We start from the raw sequence: 27,975 nt of genomic DNA, 5'->3' as shown, positions 1-27,975 counted from the left end.
GGGTGCTCTCGTGGGATTCCACTGACATAAATTCAATAAGCCTTGGATCTCAAGTATTCAGAGACTCAAATTATGTCTATGGTACATGTGTACAAACTTTTTTCTGCTCGTCCATCCTTCCCTCGACAATGTTACCTAGCACTATTTGAATAGATATTGTATGTGGTGGGGTTATCAAGTGTCCCGACGGTCATGGCGGGATTTTCTTATCATTGGAGTCATAGAGACAATGGCCCCACAAAAGCCCAGTGAAGACTATACCATCTGACTCTATGCTAATAGTAGAAGTTAATGTGTGTGTGTGAAGTTGTATGTGTATGTAGTTGTTTGTGTGTACAGTTATATGTATATTGTTGTGGTATGCAGTTGTATATGTGTACAGTTGTATGTGTACTCAGTTATGTGTGTGTAGTTGTGTGTACTCAGTTGTGTGTGTGAAGTTGTGTGTGTATGTAGCTGTTTGTGTATACAGTTGTATGTGTAGAGCTATGTGTATTCAGTTGTGTATGTATACAGTTGTATGTGTATGCAGTTGTGTGTGCAATTTATATGTGTATAGTTGTATGTGTACACAATTGTGTGTACAGTTGTGTATATGTAATTTTGTATGGATACAGTGGTATGTGCAGATGTGTCATGCAGTTGTATGTGTGTACATTGGTGTGTACACTTGTATGTATGCAATTGTATGTTTATACAGCACTGTGTACAGTTGTATGTGTATACAGTTGTATGTGTATAGTTGTTTATATGAGGTTTTATGTGTATACAGTTGTGTGTACAAGCAATTTTGTGTTTGTATTTATACAGTTGTGTGTGTGTACACAGTTGTGTATATGTAGTCTGTTTGTGCACACAGGTCTATGTGTGAGTGTGATGTGGAATCAATCTGCATACCCTTCCTCAGAAATCTTCCATCTTGAATTTTGGGACAGTATCTCCCACCAGGACCTGGGGCTCGCCAATTCGGCTGAGCCAGCTGAGCAGCGAGCCACAGATATTCTCCATCCCTTCCTCCCTATCACTGGGGTTACCATTTACAAGGCATGTTTTTTAAACGGGCGTGGGCTCTGAACCTAGGTCTCATGCTTGTGGAGCTAACACTTTACCAGTAGAACTGTCTCCTCAGTCCCATGGAATCAGTGAGCTTCAACAGTTGTATCTGCTTTCATTTTTATTTGTGATGCATACTGGCAGAGCTCACAGGAATTTTTTCCTTGATAATTCATAGTGGTGCACATTTTTAATCCCAGCACTTGGGAGGGAGGCAGAGTTAGTGAGCAGATCTCTGAGAGTTTGAGAACAGCCTCTTGTATGTAATAAATTCCATCCAGACAGGGCTACATAGTGAGACCCTGTCTCAAAAAGAAAAAAAGAAGAAGAAGAAGAAGAAAAGAAGAAGAAGAAGAAGAAGAAGAAGAAGAAGAAGAAGAAGAAGAAGAAGAAGAAGAAGAAGAAGAAGAAGCAGCCAGGCAGTGGTGGCGCACGCCTTTAATCCCAGCACTCGGGAGGCAGAGGCAGGCGGATCTCTGTGAGTTCGGGACCAGCCTGGTCTACAGGAGCCAGTTCCAGGATTCCAGGACAGTCTCCAAAGCCACAGGGAAACCCTGTCTCGGAAAAAGAAAGAAAGAATGAAAGAAAGAAAGAAAGAAAGAAAGAAAGAAAGAAAGAAAGAAAGAAAGAGAAAGGCAATTTATATTAGGGAACAGAGCACATGTATTTCTCCCCCTAGGACCTCATCCAAGGGCTCAGTCATGGGTCTGCTAATACGGGATCTGTAGAACTATCTCCACCCAACATCTTCCAGCCCCTGTGCTGACGTAGGAACTGATTGTCCAGACAAGTGTCACTGTAGACTCAGTCGTAGGTTCTAGAAATTTCCTAGTTCTTTCTCAACTTCACTGCCCTTGTCTAAACTTTACCATCCCAGTCATTTACTCTAGCAAACGATTTTGTTTTTGTGAAATGTTCATCATATTGAAACATTACCTTTGTATAGCATTGTCAATAGCAGTACATGTAATAATATTTTAATAATTTATATAGGTGGTGGCATGGTTTCACAGCTCTACAATCTTTATTTTAATTGAAATATAATCATATTACCCCCTCTCCCTTTTTTTCTTCCGGCCCCTCCCTCAAACTTCTCTCATGTCTCCTGTTCTTAAGCTGAAATTCTTCTTTTGTGTGCATATGTACTAATAGATATTATATGTGATATATGTATGCATATGTGTGTATTTTTGCATGTGTATAATTTATATACATAACACCTGCTAGGTCCATTTCTGTTGTATGTGTACATACGGTTTCACAGCTGGCCGCTCTGCATTGGATAATCAATCTGACCTTACTCCCAAGAGAAGCTAACTCTCCTTTCTCCAACAGTCAGTCATTTCTTGTGGTCCTTTTTCTGGGGCTGAGACCCCATGAGAGTTGCCCCCTTCCCATTAGCATGTCCATTGGTATTTCTATTTTTCCAGTCTTGTTTATGCTGCCATAAACTGCCATAAACTGCAGAGACGGATTAAAACCAGACAGCCTCGTATTCTGGCTCTTACAAAGTTTCCACCCTCTCTTCCAGAATGTTCCCTCAGTATAGATTCAGGATCTATAATGTAGATTATAATATAGATGTACTCACGGGGCACTGGACTCCCCACCAATCCATTGATCTTTGCATTGTATCCAGAGTTGTGGTTTTTGTTGTTTGTTTTTGTGGTGTTCTCTATCTGCTGTAAAGTGAGGCTTCTGTGATGGGAGGTGGTAGCTACTCTTATCGGTGGGTGTAAGGATAAGACGTAGAATATGGTAAGTGATTGTGCTGGTCTAGCAGAGCGGTGGTAGTGGAGTCTTCTCTAAATTCCATGTTCAGTAGTCCCAGAAGCTGCCTAGGTTTCTGTTACCAGGCATGTTTTCCCTCTTATGGAATGGGCCCTAAGTCCATTTAGACAGCTTGCTGATGACTTTTGAGTGCCAAGTCTTGTGCCTCTGTAAATATCTTGCCATGCTGGTCATTGTTTTGGTTCCTAGGTATTGCACCTGGTAGAACTATGCTTCCCTCCCTTGGCACCCTTTGTAGATATTATTTTCTGGAACCATAAAAGCTATACCATAGGAAGGAGCTTTGGCGTCAGATCCAGCTGGAGTCACCCAATCTGTGTGTCCTAAGTATGTGGTGTCTTTGTGATGGGTGCCCACCCTCATTCCCTGAGAGGTGAACAAAGGCTATGTTGCTAATCTGTATTATTCTGGAAGCCACATAGACTACCCTGACCAGCTATTCAAAACTAGAAAATGGAAAGACATCATGGGTTCATGGGCCGGTGGAATTAACATGAAAATGGCCATCCCGTCAAAAACAATGCACAGATTTAACCCAATTCTAATGAAAATACCCACAATATTCCTCACAGAAATAGAAAAAAAAGTACTATAGTTGTCATGGAAGCATAAAAGGTCCTGTATAGCCAAAGCAATCTTGAGCAATAAAGAGTGATGCTAGATGGATTGCTATTCTAGACTTCGAGAAATATTATAAACTCTTATTTAAAGACTAATATGGTACCGGCACAAAGAAGAGATATGTAGATCAATGGAGTAAAACATAAGACCCGGACATAAATACTCATAAATACTGAGGCCAAAGGCAACAACACTGCAGGGAAGATACGATTTTCAAGAAATAGAGCCAGGGATACTGAAAATCCACATACAGAAGAAAGTAGGCCCATGTCTGTCATCCTCCACAAAACTAGATTCAATTAGATCAAAGACTTCCATTTGAAACCTGAAACACCACAGGTGCTAGAAAACCCCATCTTGTAGGCTGCGCCTAATAAGATATAAGTGTAGGAAGGGACTTTGTAAACAGGACTCTGTTTACCGAGGAATTAAGGCCAACAACTAACAATTGGGATCTTGTGTAACTGGAAAGCTTCCGTGCAGCCAAGAAAACCATCAGAAATCCACAGAATGGGAGAGAATCCTTGCTACATACCTTATAGAGTATGAACATCCTGAATATACAAAAAAAAAAAAACTCCACAAGAAAAAAATAAAATCAGAGTAAGGAAACCAATGATCAGACTTAAAAAAAATGGACAAGTGATCTAAACAGAGAGTTATCCATAGAAGAAAGAAAAATGGCTAAGAAATACATCAAGAAGTATTCATCATCCTTAGCATGAGAGAAGGGCAAACTAACGCAATGTGGAGGTTTTATTCCACCCCAACCAGAATGGCTAAGATCACAAAATAACTGGCAACCAGTGGACATGGAGAAAGAGGAGCACTTACTCACTGCTCACTTATTCATGGGAAAGAAAATTGGTGTAGCTACGATGAATGTCAGTGAAGAGAATCCTCTAAATGCCGAAAATAAAGCTACCACTGACCCAGCTATACCACTCCTAAGCATGTGCCCAAAGGACTCAAAATCATACTCCACAGATCCATGCCCAGTCATGGCCATTGCTGCTCTATGCACAATGGCTAGGAGATGGAAACAACAGATGAATGGATAATGTGCTTGTGATAAAGATACACAATGGAATATGATTCAACTGTGAGGAAAATGAAATTTCCTTGTAGCTGGATGGGACTAGAGATGAACACATTGAGTAACCCGAGCCAGGAAAGATGAACACCACGTGCTCTCTCATGGGCAGTTCCTAGCTGCAAGTCCTCAACTGTAAGCAAATACCGTGGAGTAACTACAGAAGCCAGGACAGTATAAAGAAACTACTGGGAAGGGAGGCTTTAGAGGAGATTAGCAGGATGCAGGTGACATGGAGTGAGAAGGAATTACAGGGTGTCTATTGGGGGGAGGTAGAGAGGAGGACACAATAGAAGGAGGAACAGAAATCAAGGTGGCTTTAAAACTCAAGGGATCATACTACTTTTATTTGCTGATATCATTTTCCAAAATCAGGCTTGCTTTCAGAGCTGCTGTGTGTTTCACATGTCTTCTCAACTATGCAGAGCACAACCCCTGTTCCTCATGTGTGATTGCAGAATCCCTCATGAGACCCTGTCCACCTCCAAGTGTGCACCATAGGAAATACCTCAGCACTACTTTAAGCAGATCTGTTTTGGGGCACGGGATATATTATTTCCCTCTCCTTAAGATGGGCGAGGCCACCTGACCTGTCTCATTCCCATCACAGCCCCACCCACATAGCATTCCAGGGCCCACCTGTTTTGTTTGTTGTTGTTTTTTGTTCCCTCTTGGTGGTGTGCAAGCATTCAGGCTATTAACACATCTCTGTGTGAATTTCCCCTAATTACAATGCATGCATATATTTTTAGGAAGCCTTTTGATAGCTCTGCGGGGTATGAAAATGTATAACTTTCAAAGAAACAGGGCATCTTTTGCAATAGATTGGAAGTTCCTTTGAATAAATGGAAACCCATTTTCCACTGGTATTTGCACGCTGATGCAGGTCCCTGAGAGAATTAATCCGCAGCTGAGAAAGGGGGTCCAATAACAAGCAACCTCATACCTACTCTGCCTGTCCCCAGCACATGCAGCTCTGCCCGGTGTGCTTTCCTAGTGTGTCAAGCACTGACGAGAATGTTTTCTGAAAAGGCTGCAATTGAGTGAGTCGACCTCAGAAAATAGAAAGAAGTATGTTAGGTGAGAGAGTTGGAGTTGGAAATAAGAGAAGAGGCATGTTAGGTGGGGGAAGAAATTGAAGTCACAAGACTCCTTGCTGCAAGAAGCAAGACAGCTTGCCTTTTCTTGACCTGAGGGTTTTGAGCAAATGTGCAAGTTGGGGCTGGTGAAGGCTGCTGGTGATCTGTGTGGTGCTGCAGAAAGAGACAGGGGAAACACAGGTGCAGCAATTACAGAGTGAGAACTAGATATTGGTTCACGGTAGCATTCTCATGGCTTGTGAACACTTAGCAGCATTTCTGAAGAGAGTCACGGACCTCAGCCCTCTCCAGCAGTGTATGGAAATGCTTCTTGGCACAGCTTGGGGGTGAAACTGGCAGAGTGAGAAATTGAAGGAACAGAAGGACGTTTGCTTGCGTGGTTGAAATAGGTAGGAATACTAACGCAGAATCAGAGCAGTGAATACTAACGCAGAATCAGAGCAGTGAATACTAACGCAGAATCAGAGCAGTGTCCAACAGAAGCTTACATGAAGAGGCTACTGGGATGCCGCTGAGATGCACATGAACCTTCAGCACAGTCTGTGTAAATCATCCTGCAAAGCAGCCCTTCTCAGCCTTCCCAACGCTGTGACCCTTTAACGCAGTTCCTCATGCCCTGCTACTGTGATGAGTCAGAAAGTAACTATGTTCTCTCTGATGGTCTTAGGCAACCCCTGTGAAAGGGTTGTTTGACCCCCAAAGGGTTTGAAGACCCGCAAATTGAGAATCATTGCTGTAATGATGTACATTGCAAAATGTAAATCATTTGCTGAGACAAATCATTGTCATTTATTTTTGACCTCCCTCAAAAATAAATAAATAAATAAATAAATAAATAACCTACTATAATCTCAGGTTGTACTAGGAAAACAAAACACTGATATTGTTGGAGGTGACAGCATTCTATAGAGTGCGGGTTGGACTCCCAATAATCCACACATTTGTTTCTGGACCCTGCATCTTCAAAAACACAGCCCAAGAGGCACTAATACCCAGGGGAGATCAGCAAAGATCCAGTAGGTTCCAGAGCCTTGCTTGATCGTGGAGAAAGAATGACAAGACAAGGTACCTTACACTGTGCTCTGGGACCCTGTCGTAGGGAGTTTCGTGGGGCTGATTTGTTGAGCTAGAACCTGACATTGTAGAATGTGATTCCACTGTTGAAAATGACAGAGCTGACTTGACCATGAAGTCACCAAACTGAAAATTCTGTGATTCATCTGTTCTCTATCTCCGGAGATGCTGCATTATCTGGCTCCATCCTGAAGATCTCCCAGTGTCATTCTGACTTCATCCTTGCCGAAGAGCTCCACAGTCATGCTTGTCAGCCTCTGAACACTGGCGAAGCTCCATAGTGACCTTTCCGAAGCTTGAGGTTGGGGTGGTCTGGTTACGTTTTATGATGACCACAGGGATAGCATTTGAAGGCTGTCTCTTACTCCCAGACCTGAATTTTGTGTTAGCATGCCACTCTGGGGGTGAACCTACAATGTGAGTGGATACTACAGTCAGCTTCATTAGTTGTCATCTGACCGTGCCGTAACTAGACCTGTGTTTAGCTAGCCACTGAACTCTGTGCAGCTGCAAAACAGACAACCGTGCTCTGCATCCTGTAGTGTCACTGCAAAGCCGTTGCTTTCAGATGCAGACATGCAGAGCGGTAGCTATAGCAACCATTCAATCAAAGTGCATCGCCATTTGTTTTAACCATCTAACTTTCCTGTGTGTGACACTGGACGTTAAATACGGACACACACACACACACACACACACACACACACACACACACACACACACACACACACAGTGTTTGTTCTGTGTGTGACACTGGACACTGAATGCGAGGACTCACACACACTATGTTTGTCACTGTGCCTTATACCCTGCTCTCTTTTTACTTTCTTCCTTGATACATGTTTCATTAAGTTCCCCAGGCTGGCTTTGAACTTGCCATCTTCCTGCTTCAGCTTCCTAGGAAGTTGGAATTACAGGCGTGCACCACCAGGCCAGGCCTAAACTTCCTCACTCAAAAGAATCCAATGTTGAGGACCTGATTTTCATTACCCTCGATCTTTTAGAAATGTTTTACTTCCTTGAAATGCCTAAAACCCTAGAACTGCTGGTTTGTATCAGGGGTTCATAGAGTTGTCTAGGGTTGAGTTTTGACAGACTGCATCTGTTGTCAAGGAAAACAATTAAGTCTCTGTGTTTCGGCATCTGTGGTGCATTGAGCTGTGTCCTGTCATGTCATAGTGACACCCATGAAGCTGGGTTTAGCTTGAGCCCCATTTTCTTCCTACCGTCCTCCCCATGACTCATGGATACGTTGTCTCATCCCTGGGTCAGATCTTTGCAGATATCATGTGTAGCATCTCTCAACAGCCTTGGCTTTTTTATATTTCCGTCTCTGACTTCCCAGGGCAGGCTCAGGCTGCACTGGACTATGTCCAGGCATTCAGTTCCTACGCTCCTGCACACTTCTTCATCTCCAAATGGGGTGCCAGTCCCTGCCTACGGCATCAGACGTGTGTTTCAAGGTCAGGTCATATCTTTAACTATGAGGTTCTTTAAGGACAATGAAGTGTCCTACCTATGTGACTTACACTTCTAAAGACAAGCACAGCCAGGAGCTGGCTTTGTGAGAATTTTATATGCCCAATGATTTCCCAGCTCTTCAGTTCAGCCATAGTTGGATAACTTCAGAGAATTAAAATTACTTTAGTATCCAGTTAAACAAACTGAAATTCAGTTTGTGATTTCTGCTAGAACATTTTATATTTGTAGAATTTGCAGTATCCTTTTTACCCCAGGCTATTTAGTAATAGGTATTTGAAACAGTAAAATGGGTGATATTGATAGGTTTATTTTCACAGCAGACTTTGTGGGTGTTTTATTTCGGAACATCATTTTTTTATGTATCCTGGGTATTGGCCGACTGTGGTTAAGTGACTTGCTAATAACTCACCCCAGAAGTTAAGGAATGATGATCATTAACCAAGGAATAATTACCATTGGCGAGATGGAAGAAAGCTGAACTTGTGTCCTTAGAGTTAATATAACTACACATATTTGAAAAAACCTGAATAATTATAACTTTAGCAAGTACTCTTACTCATTTAAGTGTCAGGCATTGTGCCAAGCACTGAGGGTAGAGATTTCTGATTTTATGTTTGTATAAACACATGCACGTTCAAATTCTCAGATTCATATAAAGTAAAAATACAGCATCAAGTAGTGATAAATAGAATAAAGCCAATCCTCTTCATGGTAGTAAAATACTGAGAACATGACACTGGTCACTGTGACTGGGTCTCATATCCACTTCAGTAGTGTTGAGTCCACTCAACCAATCACTAGGATGGTTTCATCTCATACTGTGTTCGCTCACATGAAGGCAACACTCTCCCTGAACGACGCCTGCAGCCTACCATTCTGCCTTTCGTCTCTGTACTCAACAGTCTACATGTGCTCATGCAAGTGGAATCCCGAAGGATTTGGCCCTTCGTAAGTGACTTGTCCACTTAGCATAGTTCCCAGCTCTAGCCACCTTGTCACACAGATTGGCTGTGCCTTTCAGGTCCTCTGATCATTGTGCTTTTTTATTTTTTTCCCCTGTGGGATTTTTTTATGAAATATTCTGAGTTGTTCAGCACTAACTTTAGCTTTTCATTAACAATTTTCCATTTAAAAGTTCACCTTCATGACTTAGATACATTTCAATTAGTTAAGCACACAGTGCTGTTTGGATGGAGTTGAAACACAAGCAAGCATGCTGCAGTGCTGTGTTAACAGGTGAGATGTTCCTACAGCCTGGATCTTGGCGGAGAGCTAAGAGTGATGCATGCAAGAGGACACTATTTATTTTATAAACCTGGTGTTTTATGCTGATGAGGGGAGTGTGAGTTTTCATGCTCCTTGCATAGATGCACGTATGGTTTCCTTCTTATATGGACTTGGTTCAAGTTCCTATATAATTGCAATGTGAACTTTGGTAACATGGTGACGCATAGCCTGACCACATCCATACCTCTTCAGTGACGCAAAGCGTTGAGCAGGTCAGCTGTTGGAAGTCCCTTGCTTTGGCCTGTGGGAAGCTAGAGCACAGTCTAAGGTGCTGCACAGTTTAGCCTCTCCCCAGATTTCACCCTGGCAGTTGTCCTCTTGCACCTGAAAACATATATGTGTGTAGTTGTTTTGTGTCCTTGATGACCTCTGATGAACAGACCACAGCAAGAGGACAGAGTCCCTTTGGGGTAGGGCTCAGCATTCCAACAGCGGAGTTTGTTCGTACTACAACTAGAGAACCCAATCTAAGTTTTGCTCAAAGGGCTTCATGTGGTGGCCCATTCTCCTGTGCTGGACCTCCTCTAATGTCATGAGATCTGGTAAGGCTGGTTTTGAAATAGGATTTCCTGTTTTCCTGACACAAGGGTGACTCTTTTCAAATACATTTGCATACTAGAAAAGAGTAATAGTGGGTTTCTAGCTGAGGGGATGTCATGCGGAACTCAAACTCTACTTTGCTGTCTGTCCTCTGCTTGCATATTTGTTCATTGTCCTTAGTCCTTCCTTGGGGAAGAAACCCTGATCTTTGGTTAATGCCCTGCAAAACTCAGATTTGTTTCCCCAAATGAAGACTAGCTAGATCATTTGTCTGTTATCCATTGTCACCCCCATTACAGTGTGTATTGAGGCTGCTGACCCATGGAATTTGGGGGCAGGTAAGAGCTGATTTAATTATGGCTGTTATACAGGACAGATAAGGGCCAATGACCTAATTGAACAGAACAGAATTCATTTTTAATTTAAGTTTATTTGCCAAGGGAGAAAAAAATGAAAGGTGTTCTAATTCTTAAATGGCTCTGCCAAAGGGCAACATGTTTTTAGTGCATTTGTAACACATTAAACCATTAAGAACCTTTTAAAATAATCGACACTAAAAGAGCATTAGAAGGAATTTCTCTATCAGAGTGCAGATGTGAGCACTCTTTTCTTTGGACTGCATCACACCATATCTGCAGGTCACAAGGCTCGGCATGCCAGAAGGACCAGACCCTTCCACACAGCTGTTCCTACCCCAGAGACTTACTGGTCGGATGGACCAACCTTAGCGATTCTGTAGGAGAGGTTTGGGTGCTCCTTGGACCTTCGACAGACAAAGCGATTGGTTATTCTTAGAGTTACTGCTGATGATCCTTGGAAGGGCAGCATTTCTTTGCAGGACCACAGACCCCTTGTGTCTGTAAAATGAGCGCAGCACACAACTGCTGAGCTTCCTCTATGCTGCTCTTACAGCCTCGGAGCTTCCTCTGTAGCTTAGAAGAAACTGAGGTGTGGGACAGAATTCAGAGGAGCTGGGGTCGGCCAGTGGGTAGCCTGGAAGTGAACCCTGCTGCTTCTGAGTCGGCACTCAGACTGGAGAAAGTCACAGAGCTCTTGCAGGCTGTGCTTGATATGCCCGTCAGTTAGAGCCCTGCTTGTCCAGATGTTTTCTGGTGGTTATATTATAATGGGGTGGAAACTCTGTGATCAAGTCAGGTTTATCAACAGATGCAACTGACGAAGTGCACTCATGATTCAAAATGAGCTGCAATGCTGCCTCGGACTCTGCTGCTGGCGACTGGGAAGGTCCAGGGAAGATCATCCAGCCGTGGTTTCAGCAAGCCCTCCACAGTCCAAGAGGGCTACCTTTGCCTTGCCTGGGGCTTTTATTCTGGTCACATATGTTCCTCTCTAAATCTGCCCCTTGGGCCAGGTGGTCCCTCATACTTGGTCAGCAGAGATGTGACAGAATTCTCTCAGTGAACAGCTTCCCATGGAAGCACCATTGTAATTCTTTCTCCATTGCGAACAACTACAGTATAATGAGTATGGGCCCGAGACTACTGGGATATTGAGAAAGGTCCCATTTACTGCAGCGACACCTCTGCTATAATCAACTTACATACAGGAAAGGTGGATTTGGGCTCCTGGTTTCTGAAGACTCAGATTGTGGTTGGTGGACCCTTTACCTTTAGTACATCATGGTGGGGTGTCCGCATGGTCCAGAGAATGATGGACGATAGCCTTACTTTTGGTTTCAAATGAGTGACTCCAGTTAGCATGCAATAGGCAAATATTAAAGGACAGATGACAAACCGAATGTTGATTGGAACAGCTGATAAACGGTTCGGCACTGGAATCTTGGAATATCTACAGTCTCGCTGACATTGCAGACAGTGAGCCTGGCCATCAGAAGCCTCTGGTTTCCTGTTCCCATGACATATATTTTCATCCCATGGGGTGAATATAGTAAGCTCTGTTAGAAATGCTTTAGCCTCTAGCTCTTTTCAAGGATGCAGTGTTTTTAAAACCCTTAGCTGTTTGATGTTTTTCTTTCTCCCTGTCACAGAAGTAGGGGGCCAGCTTGGTTCATGACAGGAAGTTTTGAGGATACTTGAAATTAACATTTGGGGTCTAGATAAGGGACCTTTCCTACAGAAGGAGATTTTCTCTGTCTAGTCTAGGTCTTAGTGGTTTTGTTTTCTCTCAGCCCACCGGGTCCTCCAGCCACTTAACGAAGCAACCACACTGAGACTTAACTTAATGTCAGTTACAATTGTTTAGCCAGCAGCTTAGGCTTCTTACTGTCTAGCTCTCTCTTAATTATTAACCCATTTTTATTAATCTGTGTATGGCCTTGGCTTACCAGTGATGTCCTGATGGCTACCTGGTGTCTGTCCTTTCTCTTCTTTCTCTCTGCCTCTTTGTTCAGAATACGTGCCTAGCTAAATTCTGCCTGCCTGCTGGCCAAAACAGCTATATGCATCAACTACTAAAAGAAACATACAGTCACAATATCCCCCATCACCCTCCTTCTCCCAGAGTCCACTTTCAGGAGAACTAAACAGTGTGTGAATATTTTATGTTGGAGAACATGGTACGTGCATACTGCATGACAGTTGTATACCTCACAATGGGTGGTGTGGAATACAGAAACAACCAGGAAGTGGCAGGGAAGGGACCCTGGTGACTTAGTGACTTTCTTCCATTTGCTCTCCCTATTCAAGGTTCCACTATCCCCTCAGTAATGCCTTGGGTTGGGAACCAAACCTTGAACACATGGACCATTGGTGACTATTTCAGATCTAAATTATAATGACATCTTTGAGATCTGTAAGACTCTGGACCATCTAAATCATTCCTAAATTGTCTGTACATCTTGCGACAAAAAGATTGATTGCAAAATGGTTCGTTTTGGATTAGAGCAAATGCTTCAGTTGTTTATAAGCATTTTACAGCACTGGGCTCCCATGCATAATTATCTTTTCTACATACTTGTGGTTTTTGGTGGGACTTGGAACATAATTCACCATTATGAATCATCATGGTGGTTTTTATTCTGCCACTGCCTTTGTGAACATGTAGAAAGGACGGTGTTCTACTGGCTCTCTGTCACTTCAGTCTAGTTGGCTTGGAATGAGAGCTGGTTCTCACTCTCAACAGCCTGCATCCTCACTAAATGGTTTTCCATTCCTCAGCCTCTCTCCTTTTAGTCAACTTTGAACCCATATCCAGAGCTTCTTAACAGGAGTGGGGAAGTTACACTTGCTGATACCCAGAAACTCCTTGACTATGTAACCTTGTAACCTAGTGAGTCCTATGTAGACGTGCTGTCCAACTCTGACTAGTAAATAGAATTGATACATGCTATCACTGAGGTTGTATACTGCTCTGGTAAAATCTTTTAGACTAGGAAGCTGAATAACTTGGGGCTTGTTTGACATGCATACGTTAAATCACATTTTGCTTTAAAGAAAATAATGCGTGAGTGTATGTCTTCAAGCAAAATCCAGGAAATGAAAACATGCTCCCTGGAATCTGGGGGGACATACTGTTTGTATAATTTCAGTTGTTATCAGACAAGGAAACATCTTACAGACTCCGAGTCACTTCTCAGAGTAGCAGAGGCAGTGGGAACCCGTGAGTGATTTGTTCATGTGTGTGATGTCACTTTTCTGTACCAACAAACTCACTTCAGTTATCAGTACATGGTGAATCTCATTGGCTCTGTTCACTTTTCAGTTTTAATACCTCAGCAACTACATAAACTAGACTACGTACACACAAAATTAAATAATGACAGTTTGGTTAGAACAGTAAGGCTTGGGTATCTTAGGGAAAAAACATGAACAGGCTCATTTATGCACCGACTTCTGGATGGTAGAGATCCCTTGTTGTGTGGGATTGGAGACTCTTAATGCACACAAATGAAATTAAATCTGCAAATACAAGAAGTTGATGAGAAGGCACACTTGCGCCTGTAGTTAAAGCAGGAAGGGTAACAGGACCGTCTGATCAAATTTGCTGATCCCCCAGTCTTGCCGTTACCATTTTGAATGAGCAGCATAAGCCGTATAACTATCCAGGCAATGCTTCTATTGACCAATTGGCAGTGTTTCTTTCTTATAGATGCAGACAAATGGCTGGAGACAGCTATTTATAGTTGCCCTTGAAAAATCCTTTCTAGTGTAATGTATTATCAGCATAGACACAAATGTACCCGAATCTTCTTGCTACATATTATGTATTGCCTTTTCATTATCTTGCGGCTACACTGCATTGTTCCTGATGCGGATTGTGAACTCATGATAGATAAACTTTTATTTATGTTTATTTCTCATCAATGGCTTTCTTTAATCACTGAAGTTGTAGCTGTCATAAACAAAAAATTATGCGGACAATATGATGTAAAAGCCAACAAATTTCCCCATCTTTCAGTTTGTCTCTTTCCTGGGGGAATGGTTATTGTTAGTGCTGAGGTTTGGCAGCTGCTCACCACTGCAGCAACAGTGCTAATGAACTTTCCCAAGAGAAAAGCCTGATTTAGGATCATAGTGTTGGAGAGAACAGCTGATCACCTGACCCTTTTGCTTCAGATCTGTGGTGAATCCACAGATCGTCGAACCTATTTGAGACACAGTAGACTGACCACAGTGATGTAAGAGAAGGAGGAGGGGTAGGAGATGGGGTCAGCTGTGACAGGTAAAGTCACATTCCCTTTGAGAACACACCCATCCTGAACATGGCATCACTAAGTCCTGATTAGAACGCTCCTCTTCTTCCTCTTTAAATAGCGTCAAGCTAGGCAACAAGTCTTAACACATTGTCTTTGAGGGACTCACCAGTTGCAAACTGTGTAGCACTTGTGGTTTTCCTCCTGCATCACTGTCTATGCTCATTCAGCTGCATAGACACCAGTGTGTGTCCTTGGTCCCTTGCCTCCTAAGGACTGCACTGTCTGCATCACCCGGCATCCCTCAAGTCTACCAATGCACTCTGAGCATTTTGATGGCTATAAAAGTCAGGTTTACACAGATGTAGTTCATTTTTATCCCACTAACTTATAATTCTATTTAACTTACTTTAAATGAATCCTAACTTATTTGACTCCTTTTATCATTCTATAATATGGATTTGTTCCATATTTAGCCATTCCTTTCTTGATAGTCATTTGTCATTTACTGGTAAAAGAAATAATTTCCATAAATGTGTATAGTTATATCTTGCATTATTTTAATTTCAATAGATTACAGTTCTAATATCAAATTGCTAGACCTGCAAAACACACTTTTAAGACTTCAGAAGAAGCTCTCATTTACATCCTATAACATTTTATCAAGTATGCTCTGCCAGTAAGGTGTGTAACTGCTGGTTTCCCAGCATACTGTATCACACTGATACTTTTCCATTAAAATTTATTATTATTATTAATTATTGGTGTTATGGGCATGCATATTAGAATATATATAATATATATATTATATATATAATGTATGTATGTATGTACAACTGTGTGTGTATTGCAGCAGTGCATGGGTAGCTCAGTGGATAGCTTTGAGGAGTTGGTTCTCTCCCACCATGTGGGTTCCAGGAATCAAATGCAGCTGCTAGGCTCTCTGCGGCCAAACACTGATGCTTCATCCACTTCAGAGCATTTTTCATCAGTTCACTAGTTTTAAAAAAATGGGAAGCAGAGACAGGCGAGTCTCTGAATTTAATCTCAACTTCATCAACAGTTACAGGACACACAAGGCAACACAGAGAAACCCTGGGTTGAAAAGACTACTACTAATAATAATTTGCATTTCACTTTTCCCATGTGTACCAGTTGTTCCTATTTCTCCTTCATCAAGTTGTCTCTTTCTGCCCTGTCACTGCCTCTCTAATCCTTGCCGTTCCTTTTTTATGGTAGAGTTATTAGTCACTTGTCTGCTGTTTCTAAATACACCGCCTCACCCAGCTGCTGGGATTGCACACATAAGTGATTAACTCTGAGTTACTGCTGACGTGCCCGTATTGCATTAGGGAAAGAAAACGCAGACGCGGAAGCAGGAACAGAAACACTTCCCCTTGGAACTGTTCACCCAAGAGCAAGTCCAGATTTGAATTCTCTACTTCCTGCTCCCCATGTCTTCCATCCTTTGTCTGCTGTGAGCCTGAATCTGGGCCTGTCTGAGGCTGTCCTGTGACTCTGTTTGTCCTTGTGTCTGTATTTGTCCTTCAGTGTAGCTGTCTGTTTTTGTCTTTGTTTGTCTGTGTGTCTGTCCCTAACAAGGCACTATGCTCTGTCTTCTTGGATAGCATAGAAACATCACAGGGGGAAGGAATGGGATATTTTACAGAAATCTTTAACAGAGTTTTGTATCAATTACGTGCCGACTCCAGCTGATCCCAGCTGACCCAGACAACAGACAACATCACTTATTCACCAATATCCATAAATGGTTGTTTTCAATCTTTATGTTGGGTTTGAGGAAGTTGCTTTCAAATTCTGCATCAGCTGTTTTCATCAGATGATACACATGCATTATCCTGGTCAGGGGCACGGAAGAGCTCCTAATTTAAGAATACAGCGATGCATTAGCTTAGGTTGTGAAAGCTGATTGCATGGGAAATCCAGGCAGGTAAGGCTGATTGTTACATTGTTTGCTTAAAGGCAGGTTAAACAAATAGGCTACAGGGAGTACAATAGGATAGCAGTCTGAAGTTAAGTGACCTCAGGGTGCATTATTAACCTGCCCTGTGAGGACTAGCAGAAGTTCCAGTCTTAGAATGTAAGAGAAGTTTTCTGAAAAGTATGTCACCTCACCCAGACATTTAACTTTGACCTTGTGTCTCATCGTAACAGAGAAAGATTCCTGTAGTTAAATGTGACAATTATATTATTCAGTGTTGCTCAGATATGTTGATGTGTTAGTAAACAACCACTAAAATCTGAACCATCTAGTAAATATTAATTTTCTTTGTGTCAATAACCAGAGAGACAGTTATTCCTCCAATGGAGTCATTAAGTTTTTTGAGATTTCCATAGTTATTTTTTTTTACTTTCTATTCTTAGACGATCTCTTCCAAGTTTTCATTGGGCATTTTTGGTTACATTTTATACTTAATATGTTAAGTCTTGTAGCATTTAATTGACTATATTGATTATAAAATAATTAAGTAACATTTAATTCACGGAATTGTCAGAACTGTGGGGCTGAGGGAACTTCTAGGGGAGATTCCTTTTCTTCTCAGAATCATTCAAGGAGAATGATCCCTGTTCCCTCTGGATGCTGAGTGATGGGAGTACAGGGTCCCCCAACTCCTCATCAGCCCCCAGGAAAGCAGATGGGACATCACAGCTGAGCTCACAGGCCCTCAGGGTCAGTCACTCTCCTCCTCCCCCTGACAAACACTTGACAGAAACAACTGAAGGGAACTGAGGTTTATTTTATTCACTGTTTCAGTTAACACTGTTGGGGAGACAAGGTAGATTTAAAGCAAGCAAAAGTGAATAGACAGAGATTTTACAAATGAATTAGGATGTTTGAGCTGCAATTAATAACTCAGTTCAAATGGCTAATCAGTAAGGATAATATCAATAGGCTCTGATTTACTTAGTGACTCAAGTGTATGCCCAGGGATGGAGTTTCATGGGCTTCCACTGCAAACAGGGCCTGGTCTTTTTCATGGTGCTGAGTGGCCCTAGGGAGCACACAAGCTTTGTTCATATTTAGCAGAGGGACTTTCCTGACTTTCCTGAGTGTAGAATAAAATTTCTTTCAGTCACTTAGGCCCTTTAAATGCTAATAGTAATAACAACTAACAACTGCTGTTTTCCAGGAGTGTTTAACATAAAGTGTTCTTTCTTGAGCATTAACACTTGAGACAAGATAAGAAAGGCAAAGGGTATGCTCAGGACTCACAGGCTCTAGGGCGATGCTGCTGTTGCTGGCTGAGAATCCCTGCAGTGGATTTTGAGCTCATCTTTATCTACCAGAAACATGTCCCTGAGCATGAGCCAATGAGAAGATAAAATGGTGTAGCCGTTGTGGAGGGCAGGCTGCTCTCACTGTACAGCCCAGCAAGCATGCTGTGTGCTATTTACCCAGAAGACCTGAAGAAGGATGTCCATGTAAAAACCTGCATATGGATCTTTCTAGCAGGTTTATTCATAATTGCCCAATTTAGAAGCAGCAAGAATGCCTCTCGGTAGGTGGATGGATAAAGAAACTGTGGTCCCTTCAGATGGAGCAGCCGTGTTCAGTGCTCAGAAGAAATGGGCACCCAAGCCACGGGGACATGGGAAACTTAGATGCACATGACTAAGAGAAAGATACCTGGTTATGCTGATGCTGTGGGAAACAGGAACCAATACAAATTTGTGTGGTAGCCGGGGACTCGGGGGTGGGGAGGGAAAGTTAGGAAAAGAGAGGATATTCATGAGATTACATGGGAAACTTCAAGGGTGGACATGTGTGTGTGCACAGTGATGACGACTCCCAAAATGGTCCCCACCAAGACCACGCCCTGATCTGAACGTGGCTTCTGATAGCACAGAGCATATGTTCGTCACCTGTGACAAGGGCACCAGTGTTAGTGGCTGCTGGAGCTGGAGGAGTCTGCAGGGGGTCAGTGTGGCCAGCACCGGAAAGTCTGTGTGCCTTCTGCTGTCTTCTGCTGTGACCTTAGAACCATCCTGACAGCACTAATGGGAAAAAAAGGCAAGAAAAATGATCCACCCTTGACAGGGAGGAGGGAAGATATGTTGGAGAAGGCAGCCGACTATGTCCAGTGTGCCGGGACCTGAATTAAAGGCGGTATCTAAAGTCAAATGACTACTGAGAAAATGGGCTGAGATTTCTGTCTGATCCTGTCATCGATGTGTCCACATTCCTTAAGTACTGTCTGAATCAGAGCTTCGATCTGGGAAGAAACTTGATTATCTCTAATTTGAAGCTTGGAGGATGAAGAGTGATTGACAGGGAGACCAGGTGGAAACCCATTCCTCACGCTCTGTGCTTTCCATCATGAGTCTAGGGACAACGGGAAATTTATGGTTTCTGAATGGCAAGAACACAGGCTGCAATTCTTGGTTAATTATTGTATACTTGTGATTCTTTTGTTTTTCTTGGACACACCTTGCAATCAGAGACACCATGGTGGTTTGAAAGAAAATGGCTCCCCAGAGGGAGTGGCACTCTTAGGAGGTGTGGTCTTGTTGGAGGAAGTGTGTCACTGTGGGGGCGAACTGGGAGGTCTTTTTCTCAAGCTTCACTTGGTGTGACAGTCAGTTGACTTCCAGTGGCGGCATGGTGTAGGGCTCTCAGCTCCAGCACCATGTCTGTGTGCACACCACCATGCTTCTTGTCATGATGGTAACGGACTAAACCTCTGAAACTGAAAGCCAGCCATCCCAATTAAATGGTTTTCTGTATAGGAGTTGCCATGGTCATGGTGTCTCTTCATAGAATAGTAACCCTAAGTAAGACAGGCACTAATGGCCTTAGTGCAGGAAAGATTTTAGGGGTGTTTGTATGGTGAACAGTTTTGGGAACTAAACAGTGTCTCTCTCTGGAGCACGAGAGAATTTTGATTCTGCCTGCGACAAGATGGTGGCTCCCTCTGGAGCAGAAGGCAAGCTAGTTTGCCCTCTTCTGTGATTTTTGGGCTGGTGTAGCACAGAGGATCTTGATACATCTAATCCATGTGGAAGTCTCAGTGACGTTCCTTTGGGTCATTGGGTCAGAGGAGCAGATAGGAAGATGAAGATCCTACCCTTTGCTGTGCTGTCAGGATTGAAAACTGTGTCAGTGAGGTGCAGGCATCTCTCATCTTTGGCCAGAAACCATGGAAATAACAGGCTCATGTGTTACCTTTGAAAGATGGCCAGCATCTTGGATCCTTCACAGTTTCAGGTAGAATAAACAAGATTGGGTCTGTGTCTGTGTTTATTGGGCATAGAATCTTGCCACATAACCTAGACTGGCATTCAGCTTGTAACTCCCATGCCTCAGCCTCCTGAGAGCTGGCATTACAGGTGTGCACCACCACACCTGGCTAAAATGGAGGTCTTTATAGCTTATTCTGATAACTGGGAAGTGAGAGTCTGGATAATTGAAGTGACTTGCCAAATCCCACAGCAGTCCGATGTTTAGTGAGTCTTTCTGCAGAGACACCTCACCTTGTGACTCTACACATGAGGCTTTTTGCCTAGTCCTGAAGGAAAGTCCACAGCCCTGATTTGGAACTGATTTGGGAACATGCCCGGACAAAAAGAATATCTTGTGTCAAGCAAGAACTAGATAAAATCCACAAAACCAAGTGAGGTTATTCATTGTATAGAACACAGATCTACAAGCAGACAGGGACATTCAACGTGATGGAGCATTTTATCTGGCAGGGCCATTGACAGTGTCTGTCCTAAGAGTCTCTGAAAGGTTATAACCCTGTCTTATGCATCCATTTGTTTGCTTTTTGCTATGTCCTTTGGGGATGTATAACCATTTATTTTAAATCACTAAGTAGGACTCTGATTTACTTTTAGGTCTAAATGTGCCTCCCAGATCAAAGGCTACATAGTCTTGTTGAGGTGGCCGGTTTGCTGGTCTCTGTAGTTGAACTCCCTCCTGTCAACCCTCCCTACACTTAGGAAGTATACCATGCAACTCTTGACACGCCAACATATACCTTTCCCCCTTTAAAAAGCAATGCACTATGGTCCCGTGAACCTGTCCATCTTATTCTGTACTCCACCAAAAGTGAATGTACCCAGCCCTTGTCACATGCTGGTAGATCTCAGCTTTAATTATTAAAAAGTTTATGTCTTAGTGCTATGATTAGCATTTCAAACATCATAAATGTGCTATGGGCGAAGGACAGACTGTCTTTTCATATAAATGCCAATATAGTTTCAGGATTCATTTTTGAAAACGTTTTCCACAGCCGGAATTGCCTTTAGAGCAATTTTAGGATAAGCAACGTTTCACCTTGGAAGCTGACCAGGCAGCGGTGGGGTAGATAACAGTACCTTCCCTTCCCCAGAAGTTAGGTGACCTTCAGTTGCCACCCAAAACTCAAGACTCCTTTCCTAATGTGCCTGATGCCAAATTGGGTTCTTTCTGTTGCCACAAAGGAGATACTCACCTCAGATTGACACAGCTATGTAAAGTCCTTGGAAAACTGGCCTTGGTGATTAATAATCAAAGGCTTGACTTGCTGGTGTGTCCCTGAGTAGGAGCAAGCCAGGATCTCGTGAGCAGAGTGAACGCAATGTCTTCTTTCAGGTTCCCAGCCTCCTGCCAAGGGGGAGGATGTGTCTTGCAAATGCAAGTTCTTCCAGAGTCTGAAATGCATTTCCACAAACGTCAACCCATTGTCCCTGACAGTATCAAACTTTCAGAATTCTGTAGCAAAGCAAACCTTCATTTCAAAATTAACTTTGAAGCTGGAAGATAAAAGGAGAGCTGCCGCAGGGCCGGTGCTCACACAGATAGACTAAAAACATTTTAAAGACGTCTGCAGAGCTTATCAGAATTCCCAATGAATGTGAGTCACAGATCCCTGCAGCTGAAGTCCTCAGCACCGTTGGAGCGGCGGAGCGGAGTTTAAAGCCACTTAGCTCAGCCTAACACACACCGAAATCAAAGCCTTCCAGAGGGTTTTGAAATGTGTTTCATTTTCTCAGGAAAGAGAAAAGCAGAGTCCGTACTTTTATGTACCTGGTCACCTAGGAACATTTCCTAGCCTGTGCCCCCAGTCTGCTTTTCCAGCAGCACAATGAACCTCATTCAAATCTGTGATTGGCACCTGTCACTGGACAGTGCACCCAGCCGCACTGTGCCAGAGAGCCAGCATTGCTGTGCTGGTGGTCAAAGCTTGTATCTGCATACTCTGGAGCAGTAGGCCTATGTAACAAAACAGCAGCAGAAGATACTAAGTATCTGATAATTCAGCCTGTGCCATCCACTGCAGGTGTGGTGCTTGTTAGGGCCCAGAAGCAGTGGCTGGGCTATGGTGCCTCAGAATCAGGGGGCAGCTGCATGGAGAGGTTACAAACTGAGCTGGTACAAATGAAGCAGCAGGCAGTGTCCCTATACTCTGTCCTTTACGGGAGTGTTCTGGTTGGGTGCCTTCAAAATCAGGTGTGGATGTCATAACTGTGCTACCTCACATTGTGACTGCATTGCAGAGTCTATAAAAGGATAATTAAGTTGAAAGGTCTGATGGGGGCTATCCTTCTGTGTATATGTTTCTCTTATATGTTTATCTTATATGGATAAAAGACTGTTTAGCCAATAAAAGCAGGAAGATAGGTGGGGCTAGGAGACGAGGGTAACACTGGGAAGAGAGGCAGAGGGCATGCGAGGAGACTCCATGTAGAGACCAGGAAGACAGGATGCACAGACATTCTCTGGTAAGATAAGGCCATGTAGAAATATGTAGATTAGTAGTTATGGGTTAATAATTAAGATAGAGCTAGCCAATAAGAAGCCCTAGCCAGCGGCCAATGGTTTAATAATTAATATGTCATCTGTGTGTTAATTTGGGGCTGAAGTAGCAGCAGGAGCAGGTGGGACAAGAAAAGTCCAGCAGCAAAGGTCCCAGTATCCTTATGATTGAAAGGACCAAACCCTTAGAGGAAGGTGAGGTTGGGACATGCACAGACACAGCAACGTGCAAACCAGGGGAAGGGCATCAGGAAACACCCTGCCCCGACCATCCTTTGGTGGTAGATTCCCACCGTCCATGCCTGTAAGAAAAGAACCTTCTGTTGTGTGAGCCACACCCTGTAGCCCATTGTTATGGCAACCCAAGGCAACCCAATGGCAGTCACTGAATGGCATTGTGCCTGAAACACAGTCTCTCGGCAACTGTACTCCAAAAACCCACTTGACTCCCTGCTCTCCACTGTATGCCTCTTGAGAAACAGACACAGATGCTCCTTGACTTGTGATGAAGTTATTTCCTAATAAAGCTGTAAATTTGGCTGAAAATATCCCAAGCCAACCAGGCAGCGGGGACACTTACCCTAAGAACACCGTGGTTGAACCTTCCCTACCTTAGCACGCTCACCACCTGCATTAGCCAACAGTCAGGAAGAATCTCCCCACACAAAGCCCATTTCTTAATAAAGTATCGAATGCTTTTGAAGTCATTAAATATATATGAAAACAGTTAAATTTTGTACCAGAGTAAGGTTAAATACAAAAATGATAAGGTTGAAGCAGCCTGAGCTAGGACAGTCTGTTTAAATGTTTACCTTAGTTGTTCAATTGTTTTAAAATATAGTTTTATGAGGATTGTTTTTGTATTCAGAGGGAAGTGGCCCTGCCGTATGTGAGCTAGTGGCTGATGGTGAAGCTAATGGAAAAACAAAACAAAACAAAACAAAACAGCAGCAGAAGATACTAAGTGTCTGATTGATTTACAGTTATTAGTAAGGGGCTTCAGAGGTGGCTGCTTTTGAGAAGCCCTGAATCTGGTTCCCAGCATGCACATAGTAGCTCACAACATCCATAAATCCTGTTCCAGACAATCGGGTGACCTCTTCTGGCCTCGTGTGGGCACCAAGCACATACACAGTGTATTGCATGCAGGAAAATAGTAATATGCATAAAATAAAAACAAACTTTTAAAAATAAATACAATACGAAACAAGCTGTAATGTCAGTTGTTTTGTTTTTTTTTAAATTCTTTGCTCTTCGGGGGCCTGCCACCCAACTCCCAAATAAATAGAGACCTATTCTTATTTGTAAATTCCCTGCCTTAGCTTGACTTGTTTCTAGATAACTTTTCTTAACTTAAATTATCCCCATCTACCTCTGGTCTTTTGCCTTACTTTATTCTATATCTTTTTTTCCTTCTGACTCCATGCTGGCTGTGAGGCTGGCCCCTGGCATCTTCCTCTCCTCCTTTTCTCACTCCCCCTCTTCTCTTTTTCTCCTTCTACTTATTCTCTCTGCATGGCAGCTCCGCCCATCCCTCTCCTGCCTAGCTATTGGCCATTCAGCTCTTGATTAAACCAATTGGGTGTTTTAGGCAGGCAAAGTAACTCTACAGCTTCGTAGAGTTAAACAAATGCAACATAAAAGAATGCAACACATGTTAGCACCACCAAACAAGTATTCCAAAGCATAAGCAAAGGTAACACATCTTAAACTAATATTCCACAGCGCTTCCCCCTTTTGTCTAAACATAAATGAAAGGTTTTAAACTATATACAACAAAAAACAGTTATCAAGTAAGAATTACAGGCAATATTCAGTCCATTTGTATTTAGCAAATTCAGAGAAAAGACTACGATATCATAGTGATACCAAAGTTTTATGCCTATTTTGCTTTCTAGCATAACTAAGGAAAACTATAATGCTAATTATTTAATCTTAAACTCCATCAAAGACTCCAGAAGGATTTAATATCACCTAGCAACAGAAAAATCTGGCTGCCTGGAGAGTTGCTCAAAGTTCCTCAGCAAGATTGGGGCATCCATCTTTGGCCTACAGGCTTAGAGTACCTGGCAGACTTTTCAGTGATGTAGGAAATTCAAAGGACTCTCCTGCTTTGTCTTGGCAAAGTTCAACATCCTTTTTCCTTTGTGTCCTGATTGTCCAGTCTGTACAGCATACTGAGGGCAGTCAAGGTAAGAACAGTTTCTTGCCCAAATAGCTAGTCTTGTCATATTGAAAGCAAACTCCATAAGGAGTTTCTTCCATACCCATTGTCTTCTCTGAAATAAATTGGTGCTGCCAGGAGCAGATGTGTCTCATTGTCATGAAAAACTTTAGGTTACTAAGCATCTTAAATGCCATATTCTGTAGGTCTTTGAAGTGTTTGAAAATCATCTGTCTAACGTATACCTATTTAACCTGGAAAACACACCTAATGTGACTACAAGTTTAATTATTATAGATTAACTACTAGGTTCATTTCTTAATTATATGTTGCATTTTTAATGAGCTGCATAAGCACAATATCCCAAATAAGAGTAGAACATATGTAACATATGTACAGTTTAAGAAAAATAACATTAAATTTGCATCAGTTACCAAAATTCATGACAATGCAAAATATCTGAGATTAATAGTTGCCTTTTTATCCTATGTTCCTATATTTCCCTAAATGATAACAAACATCCATAACCCACAAAATAACCAAAAACACCCATACCCCAACACTTGGGAATGTTGGCATTGTTTTCTCTAGATTGCTTCCTCTTGTCTGTAGGCAAAGGCATCTTTAGAAGTTCCTAGAAAATTGAGGTAATGGCCGAGTCCTCGGAAGACCAGCTGTAATATTTGTTGATATATATCATCTGTCAAGATTCAGGAGGTCTCCCCGAGTCAAACCTCATCCATTTCAACCTTGAAGGAATCCTCTCATTTCCTGTGGAATTAAAAGCAAAACCTCTTCTCCAAAGCAATGAAATTTTTGAGTTCCATTGAAAGTTAAGGCATTCTTAAAATGTCTAGGCTGGCTTATTTCAGCTGCTGCTCTTTCAATCCCATGTCTCTCAACAGCTGTCATTTGCTTATCAGCAATCAAAAACATTCAAAATCAACACAATAACATACAAGATCCAGACTCCCAGAGTATTTCCCATCTTACATGGATTTTTTTCTTTTATATTATTTTACTCTCTCTTTAAAGACTTTATTATTTTTAAACTATTTTTATAGCTGTCTATACCCTTCCTCTTTTCTTAAGACCATGTACATTGTTAAACACACTATAACTTGTTTAGAGGTCTTTCCATCCCGACCTCTTATACTGCTATCTTTTAGCCTTTTGGACCACATGAGCCTTTAAGCGATTATGCCAAGACCTCTTCTGCAGCTTTGGTGGCTAGCTCCATCCACTTGTCTGGTTGTGAAAGCCCAGCCTAAAGCTCATGCACGTGGTCAGAGGTATATTGGACCGAGAACTGCATTCAACTCCCCCCAGTTCTGGAATGCCAGGGCCCTGCACTATGGCAGGTGATTTTTACTTAGTTTTTTTGTTTCTATTTTGCATGAAAAAGGGCTGTTTAAGTGCTTTGCTGTGACCCAGAACTTCTTAAAAGAGCCATATTTTTTTTTTATTTTCAGTTTTCTCATATTCTACATTGAAATATGGCCCCACATTGAGCACCAAAATGTTGTTGTTGTTTTATAACTCTTTGCTCTTTGCTTCCAAATAAATACCCAGAGACTTATTTTTACTAATGAAATCCCAGCCTTAGCTTGGCTTGTTTCTAGACAATGTTTCTTAAATTATCCCATCTACCTTTTGCCTCAGGGCTTTTACCTTTCTTTATTCTATACATCTTACTTTCTTTCTTGCTCCATGGTTGGCTGTGTTGCTGTGTGGCTGGCCCCTGGCATCCTCCTCTCCTCCTTTTCTGACTCCCCCTCTTCTCTTTTACTCCTACTATTTACTCTCTCTCCTTGGCAGCCCCGCCAGTCCCTCTCCTGCCTAGCCATTGGCCATTCAGCTTATTGGACCAGTCAGCTGTTTGAGGCAGGCAAAGTAACACAGCTTCACAGAGTTAAACAAATGCTACATTAAAGAAGGCAACAAATCTTAGCATCATTAAACAAATGTCCCACAACCTAAACAAATGCAACATAAAAGAAGGCAACAAATCTTAGCATCATTAAACAAATGCCCCACAACCTAAACAAATGCAACACGTCTTATACTAATATTCCACAGTGCTATAACTTCAGATAATTTAATATGTGATAAATGTGTGGGTTAGGGGAGAGGTTAGTCATGCTTGGTCACCTTTTTTTCTCCTGAGTCCAGGATCTCAGGGAGGGAACATGGCAGAGTTGGAGAGTATAGGACTTAAGAGCACAGTTGAGCTGATGTTGAAATTGACATAGAGTATGTTTTGATGATAGTTTTGAAAACATATGTAAATTATGTGGACAAACTATTCACATGAATGTCACTAATTTTCAAACAATAGCAATAAAGATAATGGTGTGTGTGTGTGTGTGTGTGTGTGTGTGTGTGTGTGTGTGTGTGTACACATGGCTAGTGGGGCACATGAGCCAGAGATTGCCTTGTCTCTACCTTGTTTACCACATGGGTACAGTGATCCAGTGCCTACACTATCACACTGGTGTTACGATAAATCTTTCTACTAAAAGCCGCCTGAGCCCCACCACCACGTGTGAGCTTTAAGCCAGCTGCCTGCCCGAGTTAGGGCCCAAATGAATACACAGAAACTTGTATTAGGTTCAAAGCTGCTTGGCCAATGACTAGGATTCTCATCTGTTAGCTCAGTCTTAATTATCATAAATCTATATATGTTATAAGACTTATCTTAGGGGACGCCTTAATGGTGTCCCTCCTTGCCGGTGAATCACATTGTGCCGCAGGAGCAGAGGGGAAAGAGGGCATACTTCCTGTTTCCTCCCTTAGATACGAGTCTCCTTGCCATGTCATTTCCTGCCTGGATCATCCCTTCTCTACTACATTTCCCAGAATCCTCTTTGACTCCTAGTCCTTGCTTGCCATTGGCCTAACAGTATTTTATTCAACAATCAGATAAACATACAAAGAAGTACATTCCCCATGACACTGGCTTTCCCTGTGGTCTGGAGATTCAAACTCAGGGTCTCACACTTGCACAGCGAGAACCTTACTCACTGAGTCATCTCCCTAGCCTAAAGAACCTGCCTTTCAGAGCCAACATGAATGCTTGATCACTCTCATTATCAGCTTTAACACTTTAATAAGCTGCATTTGTCACTGATGCCATTAAAAACACACATGGGCTTGAAGATTAAAATGGTTTAGACACACTTTCAGTGATCTGAGGTAAACATAATTTACTCATTAGTTATGCCTTAAATAAAGTGAATAAGCACTTTCTGGTGCTGATGTAAAGAAATGAATGGCACTCACTGTAGTAACTTCTAAATGTAAAATTCAGGACATAAACTTCACTCCCGGTGTTATGGGACAGTCACCCATTTATACTGGGGAAACTTGCACTTTCATCCTTCTCAACCTTGATGGTGT

At 42.4% G+C, this 27,975-nt stretch overlaps 1 protein-coding gene and 1 long non-coding RNA gene across 6 annotated transcripts in view; one reads left to right on the top strand and one right to left on the bottom strand.

Moving 5' to 3' along the window:
* Window positions 1-27,975, top strand: part of Ptprm (protein tyrosine phosphatase receptor type M) — a 677,957-nt gene that overhangs the window by 309,360 nt on the left and 340,622 nt on the right. The gene's annotated exons all lie outside the window — the stretch shown is intronic.
* LOC118238443 lies at window positions 17,393-27,184 on the bottom strand. 2 transcript variants are annotated; one of them, XR_004768776.1, is made up of 3 exons: window positions 25,132-27,184; window positions 21,109-21,307; window positions 17,393-18,670 (listed from the first exon to the last, which is right to left on the bottom strand). It is a non-coding gene; the product is annotated as an uncharacterized LOC118238443 (long non-coding RNA). The 2 variants fall into 2 exon arrangements; XR_004768777.1 differs by lacking the exon at window positions 17,393-18,670 and adding an exon at window positions 19,340-20,212.

Source organism: Cricetulus griseus, chromosome 2, assembly GCF_003668045.3.
Source record: "Cricetulus griseus strain 17A/GY chromosome 2, alternate assembly CriGri-PICRH-1.0, whole genome shotgun sequence".
In the NCBI taxonomy this organism is placed as follows: Eukaryota; Metazoa; Chordata; class Mammalia; order Rodentia; family Cricetidae; genus Cricetulus; species Cricetulus griseus.
This window is presented reverse-complemented; position numbering and strand designations above follow the sequence as displayed.